The following is a 19,771-nucleotide window of genomic DNA, read 5'->3' as shown; positions in this document are numbered from 1 at the left end:
TCAGCCCTATCATGGCTGTAGACATTTCATTAGAACAATGTTAAAGTTCAGCTTCCTCACTTACTCCTTTAGATCCATTAACACATATGCTATATCTGCTTTTTTTGTTGGTACAAATGTTAGACCTCCTGCAAAAAAGATCACCACGTTTTGTGTCTATAGGAAAGTTTGAAAAATTATATGCTTTAAATTTTTTTTTAACATTAGTAACAATTTGACAAGAAGCTAAAGTCATATCAGAAAAAAATGTCCCCTTGATTTCCAATTCCTGTTTTCTGTCCATGATTCTGTCACCGTGGGTGGCCCCTTTGTGGAGGTTGTGTTGAGTTCCGGCCATGCAATTGGCTGTTCTGGTTCCTTTCCTTTATTCTTTTGGAGCACCAGGGGGTACTCTAAAGGGTCACTGGTGTATTGGTTATTACCCCCTCATGATGTTTAATGTTGTTCCTGATCAGAAACTGTCTGATGAGAATTAAAAGTAGAAGTGGTTAAAAAATAGAAAACTTCCTTCCCCAAAAATGGGATGTTGGGGAAATCGGATAGGCTTTATTATTTTGATAATCATGCCTATCACATTCTAATTTATTAATTTTTCTGTTGTGAATAACTTGAATATGCTCTTCAATGTTATTAAAATATGAGCATATTCATATTTATACTGTTCAAATTGCTAATCATGTGTTATTACATTATCCAATATACCAGTTTCTGCTACCTGTTCATCAATCAATTTACAGTTATATTTTATTAACATGTATTCACATCTGTGCTGGTCAAACATTACCAGCGGGTCTTTATGGAGCAGTGAATCAGTTATTGAGCCAGTAGTAAACCAATACATGCAGAGATCCTTTGGCACTCTATCTTTAATTGACTCACAAAAGTATGCATTCTCAAGTTGTAACTTTTTTACTTTTAACAGTTTGTAGTCATATTCACTCAATTGATCTATGAGACAGTATTGTTCCTTTTGTGAGTCTCTGTAAAGTTAAAATTGGGCGGTAATGATTTCCTTTAAAACCTGAGGGTTACTGCTAGCAATATTTCCACTTGTATGAGGTAACAGAGTAGAAGCAGTCAAACAATTAGTAGTCCATGGCTTAGGTGTACCAGTATCCCTCCTCACCTGATGATCAGGTAAAAACTTTTGTTATTTGAAGGGTTAACACTTGGAAATATCCTCAAACACTGAGGCAACTGTTGAATTAAAAGTGTAAGATATCCAACAGTATGGTAAAGCTCATTCACATCCACTTCACTGAATAAGGGTTGTGACCCTGCCAACCCACCTGCAGCCATAGCATTATAAAAACAAACTAAAAAACTCCAACAAATGCTGATAAAACCCAAGAATTCATAGAAATAAATGCTAAAAGTGCATGATAGCCATAGAAAACATTTTATTTCAAAGCACAAGATGAGCAATTTCATTTTAAAACACTTAAAACTTCATCAGATAACTCCATTTGTTAAAGTTCCAGTTTTTATACTACTTTTAAAATGGTGGAATATGTCATGTGATGGCCAAGCCCCCTTCTAAAATCCACATTTAAAGAAACAGGAATTCGTTTTTGCGAAGTAGTGATTTTAAAAACCCAGCCACTGGGGATGCACAAGCCAGTACATTTCTTTGTGCCGGTCCCAAGCCTGGATAAATGGGGAGGGTTGCATCAGGAAGGGCATCTGGCATAAAATTTTGCCAACTCATACATGTGGACAACAGTACAGATATACATACTGGATCAATCGAGGCCCGGGTTAACAACAACTGCCACCAGTGTTGTTGCCCAACTGGATGCTGGCAGAAATTGGGCTGCTGTTGGCCGAAGGAGGAGAAGAGGGGGAAGGCATGCCTGAAGGCAGGTAAAGACTAGGACTGTGGTAGTGGGGGTCAGAACTTTGAATGTTGGCAGTATGACTGGTATAGGGAGAGAGCTAGCTGATATGATGGACAGAAGGAAGGTTGGTATACTGTGTGTGCAAGAGACCAGATGGAAGGGGAGCAAGGCTAGGTGTATCGAAGGTGGGTTCAAATTGTTTTAGCATGGTGTGGATGGGAGGAGAAATGGCATAGGAGTTATCCTGAAGGAACAGTATGCTAAGAGTGTTTTGGAGGTGAAAAGAATGTCAGATAGAATGATATTTATGAAGCTGGAAATTGATGGTGTAATGATGAATGTTGTTAGTGCATATGCTCCACAAGTTGGGTGAGTGAGTTGGATGTAGTGGTGACTGTACCCAAGGGTGAGAGAGTGGTGATTGGAGCAGATTTCAATGGGCATGTTGGTGAAGGGAACAGAGGGGATTAGGAAGTGATGGGAAGGTATGGTGTTAAGCAAAGGAATGCAGAAGGTCAGATGGTAGTGGATTTTGCGAAAAGGATGGACATGGCTGTGGTGAATACATATTTTAACAAGAGGGAGGAGCATAGGGTGACATACAAGAGTGGAGGAAGTTGCACACAGGTGGATTATATTTTATGTAGAATGGCCAGGCTGAAGGAGATTGGAGACTGTAAAGTGGTGGCAGGGGAAAGTGTAGCTAGGCAGCATAGGATGATGGTTTGTAGGATGATATTGGTGATCAAGAAGAGGATGAAGAGTGTGAGGGCAGCACCAAGGATCAAATGGTGGAAATTGAAAAATGGTAATTGTGAGGTGGAGTTCAGGGAAGAGTTAAGACAGGCACTGGGTGGCAGTGCAGAGTTACCAAATAGCTGGGTAACTACAACAGAGCTAGTAAGGGAGATGGCTAGAAAGGTGCTTGGTGTGACATCTGGAAAGAGGAAGGAGGACAAGGAGACCTGGTGGTGGAATGAGGAAGTACAGGAGAGTATACAGAGAAAGAGGTTGGCGAAGAAGAAGTGGGATTGTCAGAGAGATGAAGAAAGTAGACAGGATTATATGGATATGAGGTGCATGGCAAAGAGAGAGGTGGTGAAGGCTAAGGATAAGGCATATGAAGAGTTGTATGAAAGGTTGTACACTAAGGAGGGAGAAAAGGACCCAGACATCAGGACCAAGCTAGTAAATATGTGCAGCAAGTAAGGATGATAAAGGATAATGAGAGAAACATACTCACAAGCAAGGAGAGTGCGTTGAGCAGATGGAAAGAGTACTTTGAGGGGCTGATGAATGAAGAGAATGAGAGGGAGAGATGGTTGGATGGTGTGCAGATAGTGAATCATGAAGTGCAATGGATTAGCAAGGAGGAAGTAAGGATAGCAATTTAGCGGATGAAGAATGGCAAGGCTGTTGGTCCAGATGACATACCTGTGGAAGCATGGAGGTGTTTAGGTGAAATGGCAGTGGAGTTTTTAACTAGATTGTTTAATGAAATCTTGGAAAGTGAGAGGATGCCTGAGGAATGGAGAAAAAGTGTTTTGGTAACTATTTTTAAGAATAAGGGTGATGTGCAGAGCTGTAGTAACTACAGACGGATTAAACTGATCAGTCACAGCATGAAGTTATGGGAAAGAGTAGTGGAAGCTAGGTTAAGAAGGGAGGTGATGATTAGTGATCAGCAGTATGGTTTCATGCCAGGAAGGAACACTACAGATGTGATGTTTGCTCTGAGAGCATTGAAGGAGAAGTACAGAGAATGTCGGAAGGAGATGTATTGTGTCTTTGTGGACTTAGAGAAAGCATATGACAGGGAGCCTAAAGAGGAGTTGTGGTATTGTATGAGGAAGTCGGGAGTGTCAGAGAAGTATGTAAGAGTGGTACAGGATCTGTAGGAGGGTAGTGTGACAGTGGTGAGGTCTGTGGTGGGAGTGATGGATGCATTTAAGGTGGAGGTGAAATTACATCAAGGATCAGCTCTGAGCCCTTTCTTATTTGCAATGGTGATGGACAGGTTGACAGACGAGATCAGGCAGGAGTCCCTGTGGACTATGATGTTTGCAGATGATGTTGTGATCTGTAGTGAGAGTAGGGAACAGATGGAGGAGACCCTGGAGAGGTGGATATATGCTCTAGAGAGAAGAGGGATGAAGGTCAGCAGGACTAAGACAGAATATATGTGTGTGAATGAGAGGGAGGATAGAGGAATGGTGAGGACGCAGGGAGTAGAAGTGGCAAAGGTGGATGAGTTTAAATACTTGGGATCATCAGTTCAGGGTAATGGTGAGTGTGGAAGAGAGGTGAAGAAGAGAGTACAGGCAGGATGGAGTGGGTGGAGAAGAGTGTCAGGAGTGATTTGTGACAGACGAGTACCAGTAAGAGTGAAAGGGAAGGTCTATAAGAGGGTAGTGAGACCAGCTATGTTATATGGGTTGGAGACAGTGGCATTGACAAAAAGGCAGGAGTCAGAGCTGGACATGACAGAGTTAAAGACGTTAAGATTTTCACTGGGTGTGACGAGGGTGGACAGGATTAGAAATAAGTATATTAGAGGGTCAGCCCAATTTGGAAGGTTTGGAGACAAAGCCAGAGAGGCAAGATTACATTGGACATGTGCTGAGGAGGGATGCAGAGTATATTGGGAAAAAGATGCTAAGGATGAAGCTACCAGGTAACAGGAAAAGAGGAAGGCCTAAGATAAGGCTTATGGATGTGGTGGGAGAGGACATGCAGGTGGTTGGTGTGACAGAGCAAGATGCAGAGGACAGGAAGAAATAGAAACAGATGATCCCCTGTGGTGACCCGTATAGGCTTCATTTTACTGTGTGAGAGTAACCATTCTTACAGCCTTGCTCAGCCCCTTTCTGTTAACCATTTTATTAATTTACTCTGCTACTATTGCTACTTGTATGGAATCATGATCTCTGATAGAGCTCACCTCATTCAGGCCAACCACTCAGTTATTAATAAATAAATGAGTACAATCAGAGGTGTAGGCAGAAGTTTTTGTTTTGTATATTTGTTATCCAAATGTTCCCACCTTTCCATTAAAAACAGTACATATTCTCACAAGTAGCCCTCTCCCCATGTAGGAAATGATCACATATTACTTGGCTACTCTCTACCATTAAGTATTCAAATTCTATATAAGATGAATACAGAAAAAAATACTTTCAGAAAAAAACTCTTTAATCAGGTATGAATATTATTAAGTGGAGAGTATTTATTTTAGTAGTGAAGACTGCAATATGATTAAGAAATGACATGAATTATAATTATTATAAACAACATGTACTTAAATGTAATGAGTATGCCTTACTATGCTCCTTATTAAAACATAAAATAACATACATTGCATATGTGATGATGGAAGAGGAAGACAGAACTTCTAAATGTAGTTAGCACCTTATGCCTCATCCTCCTCACCATTTCTCCAATTTCCTCATGTTTTATTGAATGCTTCCACACAGTTGGTCCGCAACCCTCTATGTGAAGAATTACTTTTGCATATCCAGGAATTAGGTGATCTGCAAAGGATGCTGCTTGTGCCACCTTCTCCCCATCCTTTCTGCTCAGGGTGAACTCTTGATCTACCTGACTTGATCTTGTACCCTTAACATTTGCCGCCAGTCTATTTTTTCTGTTCTCTCCAGAGATGGGTACCAGGTACTCTAATGTGGTCATACTATGTCCATTCCATCCCATGTACCTGTCTAGAGCTTTTTCCTCTGAAATCCTGTTAGGACGTTGATGTCTTTATTTATGACTTCCAGATTTCCATGTGGTATTCAAGGTGAGACTCGACCAGGATATTATACCCCAGTATTCTGTTTGCTGCTGTCACAGTCCTCTCATTGCGCACTTCCTAATCTAATCCAGGTGTGATAATCCCCTCCAATCCATTTCAGTGCCATCTGTTCCATTCTCATGGCTAGTATTTTACTCTTGGATTACTGTAGTGCAAGTGCATTACATTTCATTTGTCTGCAGCAAAACATATTTGTTGTCTTTTGGTCCATTTGGTAAGCCTTCCAAAGTCTTTTCTTAGACATTTCCACAATCCTGCACTGTTACAACAAATTTTGTGTAAGCAGCAAAGAGACTGAAATAATGGAAGAGCCCTGGATTCATGATGGATCCCTATGCTATTCCGTGAATCATTTCCCTTAATCCTGCCATCATCTATCTCACCAAATATCTCTGCATCTCACTCTCTAACTGTGGCGCAGCTTATTTTCACTGATTCAGATCTGTTTTTATCCCTCTGGTTCTGTATAGCAGTTGCTTACTCCTAAACTGGTGCTCTCCAGTGAAGTTCTCTTGTAATGCAGAAATAAAACCAGATCATTGTTGACTGAGTGTAGCACTGGGTCATGAATCCTTGTTGGCTGTTGTTCTGAAGATTTCTTTTTTTTAATCCTCCTTATGGGATTTACCCAATGGCTACCCTTCTGGAGCCCCATTTCCTTGTTCATTCATTCTAGGGGGGAAAATCAGGCAATCCAGATGGGGCTAAAGCACTACAAACCATCTGTTTCTGTCTGTAGGGACCCTATAAACCCATTCATTTCACCCTGGAAAATGGGAATCGGGTATTATGGAGCAGGCCAAATGCAGGTTCCTAGTAGTTCCTTTCCCATCCTAACCCCTCCCTACTAGACAGCTTGCAGAATCCACCATGGATGCCAAGCTAGGGAGAAGCATGCATGCCAGATGATCCATTTTTGTTTCCTATCCAGGACTGTATAAGTACTCAAGGCATGACCTGACCAGGGCAACATTATATCTTTGCTTCTGGAGTCTATCTACTCAGGAAATACCAAAACATTCCTTTTGCTGCTTCAATGTCCTTTCCTTGCTCTTCTGCCATCAGTTTTACTCCCCCAGCAGATACTTCACATCACGGTTGTTCTGGCCCAAGTTCAGTTGTTCACATTTGTTGTCACTCGTCCTTCGCTATTACAGATGATGAACAGGCAGGATGGTTTATTTATATGCTTTATTACACAGATACACATCAAGGTGGATAGCAGCTTTACAAAATAAAAACAAACTGATTAACAGCAGACTACACAGACATACATGCTTACATTTCAACAGCTAATTACAAAATGGCAGTCAGGCTTGCACGTGCTCAGTATTTATACACTTGTACAAGCCCCTAGAAAGCTTCTTAAAGTTGTACACACACTGATCTACATCCTCCTTCTTAAATAGATTGTCTTCAATGAAATGACATTAGGATAAGACATGCAATAATATATAGACATTAGAAACAATACAATGTTCATGTCCAAGTTGTTGTGTATCTGTAATATGGTCTGGAAATGCGACCTGATCTAGTAACATAGTATTCAGAATTGGGACAGTCTTTGGTGAATAACTCGTATCAGGAACTTCAGGATTCATCTCAGGAACAGGGATTTTCACTGGAATATCCCCAGGAAATGGAATGCTGGATGACTCACTCTGAGATAAAGAGTCTTTCTCACAGGCTAGATGCTGTGGTACAGGCTTGGACACTGGCATCAGATGTTTCCAGTTCTTCCTGAACTCTGCTCCTTGTGATTCTACAATGTATGATCTCGGCTGTGGGGAAATACTCTTCATGACTCCAATCCAATCATAACCTTTGCATGTTTGCATTCTCACTATCTCTCCTTCAAGTAATGGATTGAGCGGTTTGATGGACTTATCGTAATATGACTTCTGGGATAGGTGTTTTTTTAACAGATGGGCTTTCACAAATCTGTTATTCTTAGCACTTGGAGCAAATAAACTACTGCTGATTCATAATGTAGTTCTGGTTTGGCTCAACAGAAGTCTTTGGGGAGGTGAACCAAGATGTTTATCACAAGGAACATTTCTGAGATTTGTGAGATTCAGGAAAACATTACTATTATCTCGTTTTGACTTCTCAAGTAACTGTTTTACACTTTGACCTGCACATTCTGCCAAACTATTTGACTGCAGATACTCAGGACTACTTGTAATGTGAGTAAAGTCCAAATCTTTGGCAAATCTTTTGGATTGCTGGCTAGTAACCCATGTACCATTGTCAGAAATAACATTGTGTGGACTACCATGGACTGCAAAATGACAATTCATCTTAGTAATGACAGTACTGGACACTAGGTTAGGAAGGAGGTCAATGTCGAACCAATTGGAATAAGAGCCCACTAACACCAAGTAATGTTAATCATTCCACTCGAAAATATCATTGGCTACTGTCAACCAAGGTAATTCAGGAATCTGCTTTAGCTGAAGTGGTTCCAACTGTTGATGTGACTTTGTACTATTACATAGAAAACAAGATTAAAGTACTTTTTCAGTATCTTGTGACATAGAAACCCAAAACACTAGTCCTCTTGCCCTCATTTTTGTAGAATTGGTTCCTGGGTGGCCAGGATGCAAGATAGTGATATAATCTTGTTGCAATGACTTTGGAACAATAACTTTTGGACCTTTCATGACAATACAATTATCAGACAAAATCTCAACTCTGTAAGGAAAATAAAGTTGCACTTCTTGAGGTAAACTAGATTGCTTTGACAGCCATGCTCAATTAATAAAGTAGATGAGCTTCTGTAAAACAGGATCTGAGGCAGTATGATTTCTAAGCACATCTAGACATGCAGAAGAAAAATTTCTCACTTTTATGACTTTAAAATCAAGTTTCTCATTCTCATGCTCTTCAGTGGTATTTCTGGGTGATCTGGATAATGTATAAGCAAGATAAAAAAGTTTCCTTTCATGTAGACATGACTGAAACTGTACTTCTGCAATCTCAACATCATGAGTTGCAATCTGGCTGCAGCTTTATGCATAGGCTTTGCCAAAAACGTGACTAGAAGTTGGTGGTCTGTTTCAATCTGAATAGGTCTGCCATAAATATAATCATGGAACTTCGAACATGCAAGCACAATTGCCAAAAGCTCTTTCTGTATCTGAGCATACTACATTTCAGTTTGGGTTAGAGATCTGGATGCACTGGCAACAGGTTGACCCTCTTGAAGAATGACTTCACCAAGACCAAATTTTGAAGTATCACAAGAAAGCGTAACTGGTTTGTGAATGTCATAGTATCTGAGAGTTGGTGGACTGGCAATTCTCTATTTCAGGACATCAAATGCTCTTTCGTGTTGTTCCAACCATGACCAGGATACATCTTTACATATCAGCTCTTTAAGTGCTGCTTCTAGTTGGCTTAAGTCTGGAATAAATTTGCCCAGGTAGTTAACCATGCCTTTAAAATATTGAAGGGCTTGAACATTGTCTGGATCTGGCATCTCAAGAATGGCTGTTAGCTTGGACAGGTCTGGTCGTAAGTGTGAACTAGTAAACAAATGACCGACATAAGTAACTTCTCATAACCAGAATTTGCACTTTTGAGGATTCATTTTAAAATTCACTTAATGAGCTCTTTCCAGAACTTTCTCAACGTTTCTTTCATGCTCAGCTTCACCATTACCTCTTACTTGAATATCATCTACTATAATAGCACAGGGGTGTACAGAAAAAAATTTGCTCCACTGCATGTTGAAAGACTTCACTGGCAGAATTTATCCCAAATGGCATTCTCAAAAATATGTACCTGCCAAAAGGAGTACTGAACATAGTGAGTAGCGAGGATTTCTAGTCATGCAAAATTTGCCAAAATGAACTCTTTGCATCTAAGAAAAAACAGAGGCATTTGGCAGCAGGGCTGCGACTTCTTTGACTGTACACATTGGATGATGAGGTCTTTTCGTGCCTTGTTCAAATCCCATGGATCTATACATATTCTGATATCATCTGAGCTACCACTATGGACGATGTCCATTCAGTTGGTTCATCACTTGCCTTGCTGCACTATTTTGTCTAGCTTGTCTTTGACTCTGTTCTGCATAGATATTGGAACTTTCCAGGCTGGTCTGACAATTGGGCTAATATCTGGGTCTAACTTCATGGAGTACACAACTGGAAGCTTGCCTAGTTTGTCTTTGAAAAGATCAGCATAGGTAGAGAAATATACTGGATGAAATTAGAGCAGTGGTCTTTCAAATTAACATGATGGACTTCCTTATTAAATGAAAGCAGTCCCATTTTCAATCTGTCTGTAAGCCCTAATAATGACTAGGCATGCCTTTTGACCACATAAAATAACAAGTTGTAGCTTCTTCCAGCAGAGTGATATGAAAATATTATGGAGCCTTCAGTCTGAATCTCTTCGCCATCATAAGCAGCAAGCTTCGCACACTTTGCCAAATCAAGCTTCTCACCAGCACATTCTCTAGCAAATGTTTCTACAGACATAACATTGCACTTTGAACCTGTGTCAACTTTCTGCTCTATGGGTTTTCCTTTTATCCAGACAGTACAAAACACTTCATTCTTTGCCTTTAAATCTGCTTTACTGTTTTATTAAGCACTGAAACACCATAAACGTAAAAAGTAGGGTTGCAGCTTTCGAAATGATCAACTTGTTTCTTTGAATGTTAATAAAAGAGTGTGCCCTTTGCTTTACACAACATTTTGAAATGATTCCACTTATTGCATTTGTGATACTGCTGACCAAAAGCTAAACATTTTTCCCTTTTAGGCTCATGACTTCAATTATGACAGCTGGCTATGAAACTGGTTGGGGGCACATGCTTTGAGTTTGCTGACTCACTCTTATGCTTCAATGAGACTGTACGATTTCCAGAGCACACCTTAGAACTTCCTAGAAAGGTACTACAGGGTTTCCTTGTGAGTGTTGCAGAGTTAACAGTTGCATCCATGTGCTTGGGCCTGTTTCTGTTAACCATGTGCTGCATACTATCAACATGGACTTTAGAAGTTACTGGAATCATACATCTCTCATTTCTAAGCACATCTGTGTGTTTTTCTGTAAGCTGATATATCTGACAAACCTCAATGACCTTATTCAAAGTTAAATCACTGTCACGAAGCAAAATCTTTCTCACGGCATCATCTTTAATACCACATACAAGTCTGTCTTTTATCAATTCATCCCTTAAATCACTAAATCTGCACATTTTAGCTTTGTTTCTCAAGTCTGTTATATATGCTGCAAAAGTCTCATCAGGCTTTTGATCCTTTGTGCAAAATAAGTGCATTTCTATTGTAACATTAATTTGGAGGTTACACGTTTCTCTAAATGTACATTTTAAGCACTCTGGGTCCTCCCTTGACTCAGCCGGTACAACTATATGATGGTATTCCCCTTCTCCTGCAAAAACAGCAGGTGCATACACAAATGAACACTCCCTTTCTATGACTTTTGAACCAGCTAAATTAAGCAGAATAAATGCCTTTGTATGGTAATCTTTAACAGAAAATGCAGCCTGTATGAAAATGTTGTACTTTAAAGATTTGGGATGTATGGCTAGGCTTAAAAAAGCCCTTGTGGTTGTTAGCCTAGTAAACACCTATGAATCTATGAACTCTTGCTCAATCATTCTCTAGTTCTCTGCAATATTATTGTCAAACACAACTGGAGCTGGTTTCCGAAATCTGTCTCCCATGCCAACAAATTATGTCCAAACGCACTGAAAATATGGCCCTTGTAATTATGTACGAACATACACACAGCCAGCAGTTGTAATAACATTCAAATGCACAATAAACTCTTCGAAATGCTTTACTTTATGAAATATGCTCTGTAATGGCTGTATTTTGGGAAATAACTATACTGTAATACTGCAAAAACATGCAAACACTTCATAAACTTCAGACAACTTGAATATATTTGATTAATGCAAAAAAGTAGGGCTTAGTGAAAAAATGTAGTCATTTCTCTTATTTTATTCATTTTATGCAATTCAGACTTTATTTCAAACATTTTCTATAGTTATTTCAAATATTTCTGTTAATATATCATAATATCAGACATTTCTGCTACTTAGGGACTCATTTAGAGTGTTCTGAATGCCTCATTTCATATTTTGTGAATAAGAAATAGTCTAAGCAAGTTTTAATACCTGAAATTCGTTTCTGACCTGTTTTGCAAGTTATACATGCAGTAGAGATGATTCACTCCTATATATTCCTCCAGTGTTAACTGAGTGCCTCTCAGTCTCGAACTGAAGAATCTGTTTCCCCTTCTGACCCCATGTCCTTTTTAGGCATGCCTCTTCTGACAGCATGTTGCTCGCCCTTCTCTATTACAGATGATGAACAGGCAGGGTAGTTTGTTTGCAAGCTTTATTATACACAAACACATCAGGATAGATAGCAGCTTTACAAAATATAAACAAACTGATTAACAGACAGACTACATAGACATACAGTACATGCTTACATCTCAAAAGCTAATTACAAAATGTCAGTCAGGCTTGCACTTGCTCAGCATTTATACACTTGTGCAAACTCCGAGAAAGCTTCTTAAAGTTGTACACACACACTGATCTACATTTGTTTGTGATGAACCTTGGTTGCTACCTTTCTATTTACTGGTCCCCACTGCCCTATGCTACCATAACATAATATATTGTTTGCTTTGCTGCAATATTCCTTACTAGCCTAAGTGAAGGATGTACTATTGTGCATAGCTTCACCTTCCTCTGAGAGCTCTTAGATGTACTATTAGGTAACACAGAAAATGTTTTATTCTGATTCTATCTGCACTTCAGGCAGGGGTCTGACAGTATTTTTGTCACTGTCCTATGTGCACCTCTTCACTCTCTTCTGTATTGTTCCCCTGTTTTACATGTTTATGGCTAATTTGTAGGACAGTATTAGACAGTAGCACTGACTGGAGATTGTACATGTAAACTGGTAAGATAAATAGGATTAACACTGTCTGTGTTCAAGTGCTGGTGATAAAGACATGAATGTAGCATTGGCAAAGTTTAATTAAGATGTGAGCCTTTCCAGTCTGATCTTGTGGCAGTCACTACAGTGAGTGAATGTTAAAGGACTGTGGGGGAGGTCATTAAAGTTAAATTATCACTATCTGATCACTGGTGTTGTTTTATGGGGCCTAACTAACTTCCTTGCTGTGGTTCACAGCTGTCATTTTCTAGTGAAGCTAAGGATACTGTGGGCTAGTAAAATTTCTTGATTTGCCATCTTACCAGAGCAGAGGGTGTGTAAGTGTATACATCACTAGTACATATCCAGTTAGCAGCTAAGTGCTTTTGTAGAGTACATACGAACAAACCTCCTAAGGACAAGTCTCTTACATGAGAGGATGGTTAAAGAAAGGACAGGGAAGGGTGGTGTTAGTGTTGCTCACCTGTGTAGGTAAGGAATAACTGCTTCTCTTATCAGTCCTAACAAGGTATAAGACACAACATCATGGACTGCAGTAAGTATGACATAATGAAGTCCATCAACATCTTAACTCACTCCAAGGGTGCATAGATTAAGAAAGTGGAATTCATTAAAGCGAAGAGACCAACATAATTTAATGAAAAAGAAGCATAAAAAGTACCTCTGAGATGGGGGCATCAAGATCTTGCTACCCCTATTACCCATATTCCATTAAGGAGTTATTCACAACAGAGCCAATGCTGATATTCCATGGACAGAAGGCAGATAAATTAATACTTGTCACGATGCCACTCTACCACAGGAAGCATGCATACCTTCCAGGATGAAATGCATGCCAGTGAGTGATCTGGAAGATCGTCGATTTACCTACACCATGTCTTTGGGAAGTGGATAAAAATATGAAGCATCCATTGAAATTTTACACAGGCACAGAGAGGACATGCAAACTTCCCCTCAGAAGGCACCCCAACCTGGAAGTGAACAGAAGGACCAAGCACTGTGTGACAACACTGTATGTTGCACTGCTTTGCTTGTAGATATCTCTCCTGATGTATTTGTTGAGAATTCTGAACAAAGCTAAAAATAATGGGGAAGCAAAGGCACTTTTTTAAATATTATGTTAATTAACGTAAAAAGTTAACAACAAGTTTTGCATCAGCATAAAATTTCTTAAAAATAAGACGTATGAGACTCTTATGTCTGGCATTACTGACTGTCTGTAATCCTCAGTAATTTACCAGAAAATCAAAAAATTTATGAGCGATAGGACAAAAATATGAGTCAAATTCAGGGATGTTCTGCAAAATCAGGGACATGTGAGAGGTAAGCCAGTAGATAGTAAAAGTTCTGTTCCATCTCCTGTAATGCTAAAAGTCACAGATTTTACAAATTGCAACGTTACAAAGTTTTAGTTATTTTGATTACTGAAGAACTCTTTTAAAGTTCTATGAGTTCCACTTAAGAAATATATTTTACATTGTTTAGCAAAACATAATGTACTGAGTTTTATCCATTTTTCTGGATGTGAAAGATCAGCTGGCAGTTAAATTGCTCAGACTGCCCTAATGTCCATAGGAGTTACACATCTGAAATGAACTCTGTTGTGTGCCACAGCAAATGAAGAGGAATTTTTCTTGGACTTGACATGTAGGCAAGAAAGCAACTGTTATACTGCATAATTGGCTTAGTCTTCCTGTGTAGGTACAGCTGCTTCCTGCTTATACAAAGCATCTTGTATGCTTACTGTTTCCCATCATCAGCCATGGCAGGCTATTAAATTTACAGAACACTACATATCATAGTCTACCGGTACTTCACTGCTACTTGTATTTATTACTGATATACATCAAAAGTGATTCTGTTCCCACCCACAGCAGCCCCAGAGTTCAATCCAATTATGGCTATATTTAAAGTTGTTCAGTTTTATTATTATTTTATATAAATTATTGTTTTCCGGGTCTCAAACAGATGCAGCCATTTAACCATAGATACAAATCTCATCTGGGCTGAAATTGTAGGCATAACTATTCCTGTCCATTTCTTAATAATCCTGCATTATTACATGCTAATAATTATATCTGCTGCAGTTAATTTATGCCTTCCTTGATTATTTTGCTGGTCTATTTGTTGATTTTAATTAATCCAGATATAAAACTAAAATTATACTGTTGCAGTACTATTCTTTGGTTAGTATGTCCTGCATAAACCCACACACACACACACACACACACACACACACACACACACACACACACACACACACACACACATACACATACACAAATATGTGCATACACACACACATATAACTATATATATATATATATATATATATATATATATATATATATATATATATATATATATATATATATATATATATATATACATATATCAGTTACATTCATTTGATTGAATGTAACTCTTGTCAAACAGAAAAAAAGGTATTTGTGATTGAAAATCAGCTGATTGCACATGCTGGCTTTTTTCTTTGCAAGACTGTGGTACTTTAGAGGTTAGTCATTTTGCACTTTCTTCACTGTATTGCAATCTTGGAATTTGTATATATAATTGACAGGGTTTGTGGATGTTGCAGGGAGGCTTGTCCCTTGCAAAAAAGGAAAGTTTTACTTTTTTTTTTTAATCGGCTGGTGTTCGACCATTTGTGATCAATCACTTGCCATTCAATAAGTTGATTTTTCGACATTCGATATACTGTGTGTGTGTGTGTGTGTGTGTGTGTGTGTGTGTGTGTGTGTGTGTGTGTGTGTGTGTGTGTGTGTGTGTGTGTGTGTGTGTGTGTGTGTGTGTGTGTGTGTGTGTGTGTGTGTGTGTGTGTGTTTTTTTTTGTGTGTACGTGTGTGTGTATTTCACCTTAAAGAGGAATATGTTATAAACAGAGTCCAGAACACACTGTGATAAGAACTGTTTCCATAAAATTGTTCTCTGGTAGTTTTTACAGTTCAAGGTTATAGGATTAGGAACTGTGATGAAAGTCTTAGCTTATATGACTTTGACTTTGTGATGTCATGTCTCTGCTGTAAGGGAGATTATTTTAAGATATTTTTGTCAGATAAGCACACAGAACCAAAGGATGACTTCCAGCTACAACCTAGGTGAAGGCAAAGAAGATTTGTTTGCCTTATATAGCTCACCGGTTACTTGTGATCTTGAATTCAAAACACAGCAGACAAAAACTCAGTAAGCAGAATATCTTAATGCAGAAAATATTAACTTTGTACAGAAATCCCAGAGAAATCATGAAAGACAGATCCCCTGCTATCTGACAATTTAATGTTATTTCATAGGTTCATACGTTCTTACTACACTTACAGCCAAAAGAAACCATCAAGATGTTCAGCCACATCACCTAAGACTGGTGAGAATCTAGCAGTGCCCCCCATTAAGTAGACTTTCTCCACATATCCCTGGTGAAAATCTGTGATCACCCATTCAGTCATCCAGACTGGCTTTAAAAGTTGCTAGGGAAGTACTCTGCTTGATATGTAAGGGCAGCTTTTTCCAGAAATAGGGTGTACATTAGGTTAGGTATTGTTACACCTGTAATGATGTAAGGTAGAGCCAGCTATGCCAGAAGAAGTAGGGCAGTGGATGTGTAACACATACTAGCATAGCTTGCTGGAGTTTTGTAAAGAATTATATATCATTTGTATATAAAACTGATTTGTGCAGGTGCTTGTGTTGAAAATATATTTATAAAATTCCTTGTGTTAAAAAAGATGTACTAACAATGGGTCCTGCTGGACAGAAAAGAAATACACCTATATGTCAGACTGTATTGTAACTGCTGAAATTAATATATTGTAACAGAGGATACAGGAAGAGAAGAGATTAATCTCAGGCCAGCTAACTTTGAAAAACGGTTTGAAATTAAATTACCTGGTTTAGGCCCTAAAGATTGTATCTTACAGTTCTGAGTGCAGCCAGCGACAAAATGTCTGTAAAAAATAGGACTAGGAATTATACTGCATTGTCCTTAAGGGCAAAATAATTGCTACCCTGGAAGAGTAAAAGTTTTTGAAATGGTTTTATAGTTTCCAGATGCTATAATATATCTTAGCAAAGCTCTATGTGTGTGTGTATGGTAACACATATGGGCAAGATTCTGGCTCAATTTCTAATAAGGGGGTAGTGTGGGGACTAGACGTCAGGTGACCAGATGTATGTGATGTCATTCTGTAATCCAGCACTGAAATTATGTCTTAATACTAAATGAGACAAAAGTCTCAGGGCAGTCTGTTTGTGAAGTCTTACAAAGAAGGCCCATTCACCCACTTCATCTTGCCTTGCTGTAGTAAGGTAACTAGGGAACAGTAATTATATAATCAGTCAGGAAAATATAGTGAGATTAGTTAAGTATTGTTTTTCAGTATCTGTGTGAATCTATCCATCTGTGTTATGTTTAATATTTCATGTGATTGAAACACTGATGTTTATTGTAAATAAATATTTAGTATTTTCATGTTCTTTAATCATTTATTATTACATATATTTAAACTTTTCATTGTGGCTGATATGTTAGAGAATATTTTAACCTTTGAGAGTACTTATATTTATTTGATGACACTGTGGCTGCTCCTGAAAGCCTTCCTGCATTGGCCAAACACTACCATTTGTTTTAGTATTAATTTTACTCAGTATAATTGGGTACTCTTGTAAGAGCCTTAGAGTAGCTGGCTTTGGAGTGTTTTGGTGGCAGTATCTACCTTATAGGCTGGGCAGAGGGGGCATAGCTGGTAAATTTGTGCCAGCCTTCCCCAGGTGAGTGTGAGTGTGTGTGTGTGTGTGTGTGTGTGTGTGTGTGTGTGTGTGTGTGTGTGTGTGTGTGTGTGTGTGTGTGTGTGTGTGTGTGAAAATCAAATTTCAAAGGGTGTGTGTGTCAGTTAATTGGAGCAGGTACACGGAGCACTGGTTTCACAGAGAGGGTGGTGGAGGATTTGGCTTGGAACGCTTGTCTGAGGACTTGACTCTACAGCTATGCCAGTGGGGGATCTTATTTGGGGCCTGCAGAGAGAGAGGGAAACAACCCAGGACTGAGTGTGCTCCCTGTGTGCTCTTAAGAGAAATTGTGCTAGGTGCAGAGCACTGCACCTGGAAATACTGTCTGTGTATCTATCTTTGTTCCAAGTGAATGTCCCTCACTGGTGTCAGTGGTGAGGATTGAGGTTCCTTGACTACTGGCTCAGAAGAAGGGGCTTAACAAAACCACCTGTTACACAACTATCATTTCTGAAGACATGCAGTAGGTGGACTGGAAGTGCCAAGTTTACAATAGCTGTGAATGTGCATGCAAGTGTATGGTGTGGAAGAATTACCATGGCAGGGCTAGCCACCTGGTGGTGTAAAGCTTGGCTCTAGATGATTGTCACTGTTGAAGTGACACCCCTACCCCATGAGCAAAAATGGGAAAAAGGGCTGAGGATGGTGGGGTGGATGGATTGTTATATCATCTGGTCTTGTTAATGTGATAGTGCAGGTTCAGGTCTCTAGAAGAGGTGTTTGCTTTATCACTTGTTCTATTTAGTTGAAGGAGTTCAAAGATTGCTTTACCATTCAATGCACAGAAAGGTCAGCACAGATCATCCCTCAGGAGTCTGTATGATGCAGAGTAGAGCAAACTTTTACAAAAATACAATCAGTGGTATAGTTAGAGATGCACAACAAACTACAGAAGCAGAACAAAGAACACATACATTAAACATATTTGTATAACACATTTCTAACAACTAACTTCTAAGTAAGTTTTTTGTTATTTGAATGCTGTCCTTAATGTCTGTTTGCTGTTTCTCTGTAACAAGTCTTATGCATTTTAAATATTTTTGTCTGTAACTTTTCAAAGTGCAAATGTGATTCAGCTTTTTAATAAGTACCACACCAACCTATTGTGTATATCTATATGTCCGTCTATATCCCAATATGTCTATTTGCCCATTCTTCTGCCTACTTGTGTATCCACCAATGTTTAACAATAAGTAATAAAGAAAATGCAGTTTTTCAAAGAAAGAAAGCAAACTTTAAAGATTATTCTGTGATCATCTCACAGTACAGGCATTAAGCATAAAATACCCCTCTGTTGACAATGCAGACATATTGTTCACTCAACAGATACTCAACTGCAAAAAACTAATAAACATAATTGGATGCTATATAACCCCCAGCAACAATATATCCATACTAGAAAACCTAATCCATTGGTCGTGTTTATCTCTCCAAAATGAAACCATCATTCTGAGAGATTTTAATATTGATTTGCTATCCTGTAACTCTCCCACCCAACAAATCACATTAACCTCCATACCTTTACCCAAGCCATCCAAACACCAACAAGAATTGACAAGGCAACTAAGAGTGAATCAATCCCTGATTGGATTCTGACTAATAAACCAGGCCACCACTCTCTTGCAGGATGCCTTCCCGATGGTCTAAGTGACCATCTGCCAACCTTCCTTCTACGATAATGTAATCATAATCTCAAAGGCAATATCTACCCGTTCATTAGAAGTAAAAAGAACTTTAACCCCATCAAATTCACCATAGAACTAAAACATTGCAACTGGGCACCCCTGAAATACCAAGAATTAAATGAGGCAGATACTTTAATACCACCTTTTTAAATGTATTAAATCTTCATGCCCCACCCAGAACCATAAGAACCCAATCCAATCCCACTCCATGGCTAATTAAAGAAACCAAATTCATCCTCAAAGCCAGAGATAAAGCATAGGATCACTGGAATACTGTTATGTCCCCAGCTGCAAAACAAAAGAATCAGGAGCTTAGGAATAAAAACCAAGAAACTAGTAACACTTGACAAGATTAATTACTACTCCATCCTTCAACACAAGCACCAAAATCACCCTCAAAAATTTTGGGCAACCATTAACAAATTACTACTACCAGCTCAAACTGGTACTCCCTCTCCCACGCTAGTTAATAACTAAGAAAGCATTGCCACTCAATTTAACACATTTTGTACTGAGACAATACTGACCCTAGCCGACCAACAGAAAAATCAAAACACACCACCATCCTCTGAAGCCACCACTCACACAAAGAATAACTCCTTCCAATTCCAGCCTGTCTCTATAGATATTATAGAAAATTACCTCAAAAAGCTAAAGCCCACTACTCTGGCTGCTGACAAATTACCA

This window comes from Protopterus annectens, chromosome 8.part0, assembly GCF_019279795.1.
Source record: "Protopterus annectens isolate FY-2018-M chromosome 8.part0, PAN1.0, whole genome shotgun sequence".
Taxonomy (NCBI): Eukaryota; Metazoa; Chordata; order Ceratodontiformes; family Protopteridae; genus Protopterus; species Protopterus annectens.
Note: the sequence above shows the minus strand (reverse complement) of the source record.